A 12,244-nucleotide genomic window follows, 5' to 3' on the forward strand; every position below is an offset into this window, starting at 1 on the left:
TAAATAATTAATTCAATGATAGCATCTAAAAAGTTTGAGTTTAAAAAGTGCAAGGGACGAGATAATAAAAAAAAGAGGATAATCAATAATGATGGGTTAAATGAAGAATTTTTTTTTATCGTAATTTTTTTTCTAAATATTGGTATATATTTGGAGAAATTGTTTTAGCATGATGATAAAATATCATATTTTTGGCATTTATTTGGTTGTGCATCTAAAAAAAATTAAGTAAAATATCTTAATAAAATCTAAAATTTTATCTCATTCTATCTAAAAATTTAAGAATATATTTGAAAAAAAATAGATAAAAATTAAATTCTCTCGTATGTGAATATTTTTCTATAAAATAAGAAAAACTTATTTCTATACAAATATCACTTTCCCATCCCTTTTCTTTAAAAACTCAACCAAACAGCAAGTCTTTCTCTATTGTTTTCATTGACCATACTCTCCAACTCTCCCCGCCAACCAAACGTGTTCTCTAAGTGCAGCGAGTGGTTTTGGCTTGATTCTAATTATTATATTACTTCTAACTAATTTTATTAAGAATAATGTTTGAAAGATAATATATTGTTTTGAATGATCTGGATCCAAAATTTATACATTTATAATGACGAAATCTGGTAGCGATATGGACAAGTTGGGCGGGCAACTTGACCGATTACTTCATAAGTTTGAGAGCCTTCATCCAGATACCATTGAAATAACGGGTCAGATTACATCTGCACTTGTTATGCCAAGTCTAGTCTTACTCGCTTGGATTCTCAGCTAATGCCCATCTAACTAGCATGCAGATCAAAGAATACTGCTGATACACAGTTCATTGGCACCTTGATTTACAAAACATATAAACAAAGCATCATGAAGGTGCTACCTTCTAGTATCTTAAATTATACCTGCATACATGATTTGAACTTAGGTTAAGCAAGGAAAAGAGATAAAATATTTGTATATTATATTTTTAAGTCATAATACTATTATTAGATTTGACGCCTCGAGATTCAGCCCACAGCGAGGTTCGCGGCGAAAAACGGAGTCCAACGAGATCAAGATCATCCCAAACGAAGCTCGGATGGAGGAATACGAGCTTTTGAAGTCAGCATGAGACTCGAGGCGGCGGAAGACCACCTGCGGCTAGCGGCGACCGGCGGAGCGGCGGCGGCGCGCGGCCCATGTGGGGCCAACGTGCGACCCAGGCAGGCGGGCGGCCCAGGCGGGCATGCAGCCCAACCCGTGCACAGGACAGCGCACGGGCGCGGCCAGGCCCGCGCGCGGGCCGGCCCAGGCCCAGGCGCCCTGTCTGGCCTGTACCCCGGTCCACCGTAGACCGAGCAGTCTACGGATGGGCCTGTGGACCACGTGGGAGTTTTTCATGCATTTTTTGCATTCTACGATACTATTCATGACTGGAGCGCGATCGAAAGCCCAGAGACGTCCCTGTCTTGATCCGACGGTGCAGGGGGTTATTTGGCTTTGTTTAGGACTTCTAATCCCTCTCTAATCAGGTTTAAGCCCTTTAAATAGGGCTGGTCGGTGAAATAGAGAGCAAGTGGTTTGGTTTTTGCCGTACGGAACCCGTGAAGGAGAGAGAGAAGGCCGTATGCTGTGAGAGAAGGAGCAGGAGGCTCTTGGACAGCAGACGCGGTCACTTCAGGGATTAGAGGGTCTTCTAAGAGAGAGAGAGCTTTTGAGAGGGAACTTCTAGTGAGAGAGAATTGGGTATACAAGGGTTGAGGGTGAGGTCTCCTCTTGTAAATTTTTTTTTTCATAGTGAAGTTTGCATGCCCCGTGGAGGTGAGCCTTTTTGTGGCTATCCACGTATTTTGATTGTTTTGTTTTGTTTCTTCTTTCTTCCTGCTGCATCGCATGGTACTGAAAAGGTCTTGGGAGTGGTGTCCTGACCAGACATCCACCCAACAAGTGGTATCAGAGCAAGGTGGTATAAGGACGCAGATTACAGCGGTGGTGAGCAAGATTGAAGATGGAGAAGACAGTAACAATCAAGATGGAGATCAACAAATTCGATGGTAAGAGTAATTTTTTTGTGGCAGGCAAGGGTGAAGGACGTGCTCATCCAAAGGGGTTGATCGATGCTCTCTTATGCAATGAAAGCTGACCACCATGGAGGTGCGGGATTGGAAACGGCTACAGATGCAGGCGGTGAGCACCATTCGTATGTACTGATGGATGAGGTGGTGATCCATGTGCTGAGCGAGACTTCCCCGATGGTGCTGTGGTCAAAGCTCGAGGAGTTATACATGGCGAAGTCTCTTACCAACACTCTTTTTCTCTGAAGGCAGTTCTACCAACTACGGATGACTGAGGGATAGAGCATGCAGGAGCATCTCAGCCACTTCCAGAAGATCCTCACCGACCTCCTCAACGTTGACGAGAATGTTGAGGAGAAGACCAGGGCGCTGGTTTTGCTAACGTCGCTTCTCCTTCATATGAGTCCTTGGTGACTGCTCTTCTAGTGGAGAAAGCATCATCAAGATGGATGAGGTCACCGCAGTGATACTCCAGAACGAGGTTCTCAAGAGGGAGAATCCAGCTTCGAGCTCAGGTGGCGGTAGCTCAGCTTTGGTGGCTTCTGGAGGAGCAGGAGGCGGTAGACGAGCGACAGGAGATCGCAACGAGGGCGGTCCAAGTCCAGGAGGGACTTGAGCAAAATCAGATGTTACCGGTGTGAGGAGTTGGGACATCTAGGCAGAGATTGCCTCAACTCAAAAATCGGACGGTGGCTGCTGTAGCGATGGCTGGCAGCGATTCAGATGGAGATGTCCTGGAGATATCTGACGAGGTATCTACTTCTTCTCAGTAGTGGATATTAGATTCTGCATGCCCCTATCATGTATGTTGCAGAGAGGAGTAGTTTGACTCCCTGGAGAACAGTGAGGGCACTGTATATCTACCGGATGGATCGAGTTGTGCGATCAGAGGCATTGGGACGATCAGCTGAAGGACACATGACGGTGCAGTGAGGAGATTGGGGAAGGTCCGATACATATCCGATTTCAAGCAGAATCTTATCTCACTTAGCAGACTGGATTCGAGAGGCTACAGGACGGTAGCTGATGGAGGAATTCTGAGGGTGCTACGCGGCGATAGGATTGTTCTGAAGGAGAAGAAGGGGAGCAGAGGAATTATTACCTAGCAGGAAGTCCAGTGCGATGTGGAGCTTCAGGAGTCAGGCAGAGCCCAGAGTGAGGTGGAGCTCCAGGAGGCGGATCGAGCACGAGATAAGAGACTCGAGAGGACGAGAGGCGACGTCGCAAGGTGAGATACCTATTGCCGCAGGATGATGCCCCGAGCAGGTCTCAAGTCAGGAGGAGCACAGCATACGATGAAAATGAGATCGAGCAGCCTGGCTCGACTCCCATGTTTGCCCATTCATGATCAGCAGGCAATTGCCCAGGACATGGGGCGAGGAGATCCAGAAGCTCTCGGAGTTTGGAGGAGGCCGAATATCGAGTCAAGATTAAAATTGTTAGGATTTGATGCCTCGAGATTCAGCCACATTGAGCTCACAACGAGGTTTGCGGCAAAAAATGGAGTCCAACGAGACTAAGATCACTCCAAATGAAGTTCGGATGGAGGAGATACAAGCTTTTGAAGTCGGCACGAGATTCGAGACGGTGGAGGGCCACCGGCGGTGGCCCAAGCGGGCGGACGGCCCTGCCCGTGCGTGGAATCCGAGCGCGGGCCAGCCCAGGCCCAGGCGCCCTGCTGGGCATGTACCCCGGTCCATCGTGGATCGGTCGGTCCATAGGTGGGCCTGTGACCGCGTGGGTGTTTCTCATGCATTTCTCACGGTCTACGGTACTATTTCATGGACCGAAGCTCAATCGGAGGGTCCAAGGACGTTCCGATCTTGATTCGACGGTCCAAAGGTTATTTAGCTTTGTTTAGGACTCTTAATCCCTCTTTAATCAAGTTTAAGCCCTTTAAATAGGGCTGATCGGTGAAATAGAAAGCAAGTGGTCTGGTTTTTGCCGTACGGAACCCGTGAAGGAGAGAGAGAAGACCATATACTGTAAGAGAAGGAGCAGGAGGCTCCTGGACAGCGGACGCCGGTCACTTCAGGGGTTCAGGAGGTCTTTCAAGAGAGAGAGAGCTTTTGAGAGGAAAACTTCTAGTGAGAGAGAATTGGGTGTATAAGGGTGAGGGTGAGGTCTCCTCTTGTAAATTTTTTTTTCATAGTGAAGTTTGCATGCCCCGTGGAGGCGAGCCTTTTTGTGGCTGATCCACATATTTTGATTGTTTTATTTTGTTTTGTTTCTTCTTTCTTCGTGCTGTATCGCGTGGTACTGAAAAGGTCTTGAGAAGTGGTGTCCTGATCAGACATCCACCCAACAAATATGTACATCAATATATAGCCTAACAATATCTAGTAAGAAAAGTATATCAAAACTAATGAAAAAATACCAATCACATTTGGAATACCATATGCATAACTAATTTTTCAAATGACTCTCTTCAACTTCCACTGCATGACGAATGCTTTTATTTCCTTTAACTCCGAGAGAATCTATTATCGGATGGTATTTGAAACAAAGGCTTCATGTCATCAAGGACTGGTTCCAATGTGCCAATGCCCGCGAGCAAACGGAAGGGCAGTCAGGATATTCAAATCTGTCTCTAGAATGTCTGAAGTCCCTGGGTATTCCAAGTTTCAAAGGAAGCTTTTGACCATTAAACTAAGATGGAGTTTTTTTTTCAGTTTCTTTCTTCTAGATGGCCTTGGTATCTTTATCACTGAGAGCACAAGAATTTTGACAAAGTCAGCCTCTCTCATTGTGTGATTGAGAGCTAATTCATTTGTTTGAGCAAAGATGGAATTTCCTTTTTCCAGCTGCTTTATAGTGTAGCCTTTGATTGGAATTTCTTATAACTCAATTACTTTTAGCAAAAAATATTTTGCTTAGCAGAAAAAAAATGCAATTTAAGGGTAAAATAATTGGATAATAATAAAAGAAGTCAACAAACTGTAACTTGAGAGATTTGAGAATTCTAGTTAAGTGATATTTACCCAATTTTCTCCAAAAAAATGACAATTCTCTAATAAGAAGAAAAAAAAAAGTTCTTTTCATATTTCTTGATTCAATTTTACTTTACCTTTGAGAAGAGATTCCATTATATTTTGAGAATGGTTACTAAAAAAATATTTGAAACATAAAAAATTTGTTGTGCATCCAAGTTTTTTTTTCTTTTTTGTTAATTATGAAATCAATGTTCAGGACAAGCAGTGCTTACTATTATTTCTTTATGAACACTTAAGCAGCACTTGTAAGGCCAGATCGGCTAGCATATTACAGCAAAGTAAGATTCTCGGTCCTTCAAATCTATCCTTAACATAACAACAGGGGGCAAGTCTTACAAATCCCAACTTGAATTAGTAGATGAATCCTTGGTCATTTTAGTTATATCATTTTATTACGGCCATATGATTTATCCTAGCTATAACATTGTACCAGCTCTATATCATCTTATATTGTTACTTCACTGTAACAACACTTAATGACCCATTATTACCTTATTTTCTAAGATGAAAAAAGAGACTCGAGAGCCTGCTTCACCAATATTCCACACCACACAACGATATCATCAGGTGGGTCCACTTCACATCACCTTTATTTTTTCGCCATTTTAAATTATTTTGTGTTTATACACGGATGTGTGCGATGTCAAAAAGTTCATGTCTATAAACTTAGTTTCATGACATTAGATAGACTACATAATATAAAATTATAACAACTAGATTAACTATTAGATAGACTCATCTTTTTCAAATATCTATCTATCTATATATATATATATAGAGATATATAGGTCCACTGTAATCTTGTTCTTTTTTTTTTTTGGTCTCATTCAAATGCCAAGTTGTTTGGTAGGAGTCATTCATGGGCTCTGATGGTGCCAACACGTAGAATATTATCTTAAATCACAATTTACGATTGGATAAAGCAGTCCCCTGTGATCAAGTGAGCTAACGAGCTTCCAACACCTAAGGTTGGTGAACTTCACTAATTGTCAAATGGATGATGCTACACCTACCTTGAGGCCGTGGAATCTTGTTTTTGTTCGGGTGTTCAGTCTTTGTTTAGAAATGTACAGTTTATATATTCCGCCCTTAGATTGATTGCAGCCGTATAAATTGAACGGTTGAAAGACAATGAAGCAAGAATACAAAGTCTATATAAGCCTGAGCCCCCGGCTGTGGCTGCTACTCTCTTGGAAGCTCTCAGGTTTCTCTCTTCATCACTTGGATTTGTTCACAAAGGTAAGGCTCTGGATCTTTAGATTTCTTTTGTTTCTCAATCATCCCTTGGATATGTATTTTCTTGCTGTTGCATGCTGAGTTGTGAAAGAGATTCCGTTGTGGTTATTCTTTTTTTTGTTTTTTCCTCAGATGTGGTTTGTATCTATATGGTTCCATTTCAATTCCTTTTTACCCACCTTTAGTGGTCATTGTTGTGGAAAGAATGAATTAGAGTTTATCAAGGGAGTCATATTTTGCCATGCATTACTTTGCTTCTAACACTGGAGGTTGGGTTTTGTTTTATTTTTAATTGAAACATAGAATGATAATTTTATATGAATAATTTCATGAAGAAATTTGCACTAAAACTATCACTTATTAGAGATCTTATTCTTATCAATGATTTTTTTCTGAGAAATACACTCTCATGTTCGGCTGATGCACAGTAAATCTCTATTCAACCCCACCCCACCGCACCCCCGGCCAGGAATATAATATAAGAAGTGAAATTATTTACAACCTTGTGAGAAGATTTTATCATGTATATTTCCATTTCCAATTGTAGGTTGCAACCATGCTTTAAAAAAAAAAAAAAAAAAAAAAAAAAGTTAAGGGAGTGGTTGTAAAGCCTTTCAAGTTATGCAGTATGTGATAGCGAATTTCAATTATCCTTTCTCAAGTAAGGAATTTTTAGAATGAAAGGAGTATGGGCGAAGCAGAAAGAACAAATTATCCAAATGATATGATTAAATTGTTCATTCTTACTTGCGCTTGGAGATAGGTCAAAGTTAGATCATACAAAGAAAAACCAGTGCAATTATCTTTGCTAATTTTTCTTGCGAATTTTTTGCTGAAAAATAACAATATATTGGAGGATTTAAGTTCTCCATTAGACGTAATCAATGGTCTTCTTATATTTATTTATTTAGTCAGTATAGGTAGGAGCATTCCACAAACTAGGTTGACAAAGGCACCAACTTTAGTTCTATCAAACAAAAAGACACCAACTTTCCTTGTCAGCCACTGTCCGATTCCTCTGTAAGAACTTGGTGGTACAATTTCTATGGTGGAACACTTCAAACTCAGACCAGGCTGGATCTTTTTAAAAGCATCTTGACCACAAGTTAGGCGATTCTTAAATTTCTTGTGAGCTCTAGTGACTTCTAGCCAATCCAATTTATGGACACCCACATTACACAAGGACTTTTGCTCATAATGGTTTGGTTTTTTTAGCTCAGTGGGAACAAAGTTCTCTAAGGATGTCTTTCTGATGTGCTACTAAACTTGAGCTTACGGAAGATACCCTTTATTGGAAGTTGGTCCCGCGACAAAAGCATTAGATGATTTCATAGCTTACATCATTGTGACCGTGGGCCGCTGGTTGTTGACGCAAAACAAGGATTCTCTTGTCTCTAGTTTTCTACAACTACGTCCCTTTTCAACTTTTCAGATTGGCTAAATAAATTACTCAAGAATTTTTCAACGAAAAGCAAAAAATAAATAGAAGGGCAAGACTATTCTAGATTTCGGTGGTAGTAAGGTATTCTTTCTTTCTTCTTCCTCTTCTTCTTCTTTCTTTTTTTTTTTAATTAATAAATCATCATATATTCTTTTTTTTTCTTTTTATAAATCATCATATATTTTTATCTTGAATTTATCTTGCTAGGGGTCGATTCTCTCATCAAATATTCACGGTTGCTTGCTTAAAAAGCTACTTTTCTAGTCACGATGAAGCATTGATGTCATCTTCGTCGTTGTTGAATAAAAAATTTATGCATGATGAGTTACCTATATATATATATATATATATATATATGATTTTGAGCCAAATTTCTTGTACAATCATCAAAAGAATATCACTATCTTGACAAGCTAGCAGCTTCAATCTCGATTCTTATTTTGATGGTGAACCCGCCCAATCAAATAACAGCTATAAAATCCAATCTCAATTTCTATTTTAGACAAATGGTTTGCCAAGCAAAGCATCTATTTATTTTCTCTCAAAAAACAAAAATCCTAAAAATCAAGTTATCTCCCTTATATTTAGAAAACAAAAGGATGAATTAAGTAAGAAAGGTGGGACTCACTTTCTCCTTGCTTCTAATTTTATGGTTACCTAACTGTTTTCCTCATGAATCAAGTGACTGCATGGAAAGGCAAAGCCAGTGAAATAATTAAGTTTTCCTCCAAACAACAAAACGTCACAATGTTCAATTGGCTCCAATGTTGCTACCGAAACCGAAAGATTCAATAGTTATTCATGTGCATCAAACTATGCACTCACATGACCACAAGTAGAGTTGAAAATATATCAGTTACAAACCAAATACTAATATATTCATATTTGTAGCCATATTTTAACAAATACGATTATAAATATGGGTATCAAAGGGTACTAAAATCAGTCTCTATATTTGTTCCAAGAGACTATGGATTTGTATTAGATATTATAAATGGAAACATATATTGGTCAAGTATTAGATGTACCGATATTCTTTTTATATGAACATAAATATGAGTGAGATATATAGATCGGATTTTGAGTGGGATTCAACATGAAAGATTGACATAAATGATGTTATCATAAAAGATGAGAATAGAGTTGACTACCAAATTGCACATGATACATGGGTAATTAGGTTTGGAACTAAGCATGGTTACTAAATCCATATGAAATTAACCCAATCAAGGTCTTGCATCACTTGTTACCTAATTGGATTTGTATCAAAATACTAAAAACTAAAATCATTCAACATAGATATATAATATAATTTTAAATTTAATAAATTTCCTACATCAAATACCATCATTCCTCTTGAATTGAAACATACGTAAAAATTATGAATTATCTATTTTTAATTCAAAATATGTAAATGTTAAAATATTTTAAAATATTTAACGATAAAGTTTTAAAAAATCGCAAAGAACTAAAATGTTATAGCACATACCAAAATAACTTTATTTAATGACATGGATAAGGTTTAAATAAAAATTATTATTATAAAAAATAAAATCAAATGATATAACCTACCAAAAGTCAAGTCATAGATTAGCCATATGGTACGTGAAGAACCAAATAGAGGCATCCCTTTCTATTTCTTGAGCATGATAAGATGTTGCACGTGTGCCATTCACAATGTGAATCCCTCGTGGTGGCCATAGTTTAGTAGGTAGTGCTTCATAGCCTTTTTGATATTTTTGAAATAAAAATATAATTTTTTAGAGAATAGCTATCACACCTATTCCAAATTTTGTTTGGTTGAAAATCTGTTATTCCATCAAGAATAAGATGCAATTAATGCAGTGTTATTCCCTAATCTAGAATAAGGTGCAATTAATTTTCATTAAAGATCTAGAATAGACTATTCCATGGTTCAACATAGGATGGCTTATTCAAGGTAGATGAAAATAAGATGCAATTAATACATAATTAATGTAGACTATTCCATGGTCCAACATAGGATGGCTTATTCAAGGTAGATGAAAATAAGATGCAATTAATACATAATTAATGTAGATTGATCGGAATTGATATTTCTGCGGGCCCATCACATTTTAGAAAGTGTTTGAGGGAATAAAATAGAATAAATTCTTATTTCAGCTAGAATAAGAGCAACCAAACACTATCATAGGAACAAAAAAATTGAACTTGGCACTATAAAATCGAGAATAGTAATTTTTGACGTCATTTTTTTGTACTAGTATGGGTGTATGTTTAATCTCATGCCAGTTGCATCGGATCTTGAATATAGTTATATAAAAATAAAAAATTTAAATAATATTTTTTAATTAATCTTTTTCAATTGAGATCTTCGAACGTGACAAATTATTTTGGGAATGACGACGGCAAAGAGGAAGTGGGACAAGGGATGGCTGGGCGACCGGATGGAAGGGGAGGGAGGATGGGGGCCAGTCGAGGCAACCGGATAAATTGAGAGCCGAAAAAAATATAAAAAATATTTTATATAATATTATATATATTATACTATATAAATTGGATTCGGATCAGGTTGCCAATCCGATTCCGGCCAGTTCAACGTGCGCTTAAATTTTAGGCCCGACCGGTCCTGAAAAAATGGAGCTCGGGTGGGCCGGGCGGGCCCACTTGTGATGTTGTTGTTTATTCTACGTCAATCCAAACCCCGTCCCCGTCCCCGTCCCCGTCCCCGTCCCCGTCCCCGAGAAAAGGCCGGGCGGGCCCACTGGCCGGGTAGGTGGTAGGCGTGCCTCACCAAGACTTGTGCGTCAAGCCAAGCCCGTGCCATCAAGTTCCCCTCACATCGCTTTCATGGTATCTCATCATTGCCATTTTTCTTCCACACAAAGCATATGCGAGAGGCCTCAGTATCCTCTTCATCTCCCGTAGCCGTACAGTTCCGAACGCGGGATAAAATGTTGTTCGAACGGAGGACCAGCGGTGGGACAAGGAGAAATAGACGAGTGTGCTCCAAAATAAGACCCACTATTATTACTGGTGGTCCAACAACCACCCTCCGGATCTCTTTATGTCTCTGCCTCACAGACTGGCCAACAACCATCTCTCTCTCTCTCTGGTTCTCTGTTGTTGGCTTCCGAAGGTTAGCGTGGTCGATCCTTGCTGCTCTTCTTGTTTCGTTATTCGTCGATGTGGAATCAGTCGTGATTGGTTTATTTTTTTTGAATGTATTTAGTTGTGAATTTTTCATTGCTCCGTTTGCTTGATCTGGACTCTGGATTGTCAAGGGTTTTTTTAAAAGATTTTTTTTCGTTTACCTAAGAAAATAAAAATCTTGATGGAGAATGGAATGCAGTGTCAATAGAGCATCTATAATCTTCCGTGCATCACTGCTAATATGGTGGATGGGTACAGTAGTTGAAGTATAAAATTGAAGAATTTAGATGTTGTTTGGGGGTTTCCTTTTCGATCTTTATTATTTATATTCGGTTCTTTGGTGATTACCAAGGCATCATTCGAGTAAGGGATAGTGGTGAATTAGAAAGGAAGAGAGAAATATTCTTATATTGGTTAGGGACCTGGAAAGATTAGTTTGCTTGTTATGCAAGCATAATTTGAGACAAAAATATCGAGGAGTAAAACAGAGGAACAAAAAATTTAAAAATGAAAATACTCCAGTAAGATCGAACCAAGTGTGTTTCCAAATGGTCTGATATAGTAATAGTGTAAATAGGTAGATGAGTAAGGATTATTTGATGATAACTTGAGGTCTGAGAGTTTCAATCTGTCACAACCTGTTGTGCTGCAACTATATAACTAAATGGACCGTTTTATCAAGTCCACTTATTAAACCTGATAAATAACCTGACCTGTTTGTTTCCATGATGCTTTTCAATATTTTTTGCTCCTGTTGCATCATCATATACATCATCTAGTTGATGATTTTTCCATTATTTGCCTTTTTGCACCTTCTGCAAGTTTAGATGGATTTGATGCTCGGCCATATTTAGGGCTCAAGATCATTCTCCCTCCTCAAGAATAGTTGGTTTAATAGAAATGCTCTGGCAGACTTGATATTTGATACTCCATTGGAGCTCTGATTGCATGAGATTGCTGGCCATTTTCAGTCAATCATCTCTCAGCTCTCGCCAGGATATTATGCATTATATTCATGTCACGAGCTAACTTTTCGCCCCCATCTATCTACTATTGGTTTGTGCATTCTTAAAGTACCTTTTAGATATTATTTTTGCTCCCTTCTATTCTTCAACATTTTGTGTTTTACACAATTTTGCCAACAGTGTGCTTCACAAGGAGGGTGAACCTACCAATTATACTTCAGTACTGGCTTCCACATCTTAAATATAGTCTTTAGCCTTTTGTAAGATCAAGAAAATGAAATCATCACTTAAGTACCAGCATTGTGTGATAATTAGCATGACCATTGAGTTGGTCTTTTATCCTTCTGTTCTTTAAATGCAGTGTGTCGATTTTTTTACAAATGAAAGCTTGCTAACTGGGAGGCTCATTCAGTATTAAATGAAATTTCC

At 38.9% G+C, this 12,244-nt stretch overlaps 1 protein-coding gene across 2 annotated transcripts in view; it reads left to right on the forward strand.

Moving 5' to 3' along the window:
- Positions 1–6,173: 6,173 nt before the first annotated feature.
- LOC105036407 (uncharacterized) overlaps positions 6,174–12,244 on the forward strand; it is a 36,138-nt gene continuing 30,067 nt past the window's right edge. The window contains exon 1 of one of the 2 annotated variants that reach the window (XM_010912183.4): positions 6,174–6,280. The gene's annotated coding sequence lies outside the window, so the exon portion shown is untranslated. Of the gene's footprint in view, positions 6,281–10,628; positions 10,837–12,244 lie in introns of those variants that run through there. The other variant, XM_010912175.4, reaches the window with a different exon arrangement.

Source organism: Elaeis guineensis, chromosome 1 (assembly GCF_000442705.2).
Source record: "Elaeis guineensis isolate ETL-2024a chromosome 1, EG11, whole genome shotgun sequence".
Classification (NCBI taxonomy): Eukaryota; Viridiplantae; Streptophyta; class Magnoliopsida; order Arecales; family Arecaceae; genus Elaeis; species Elaeis guineensis.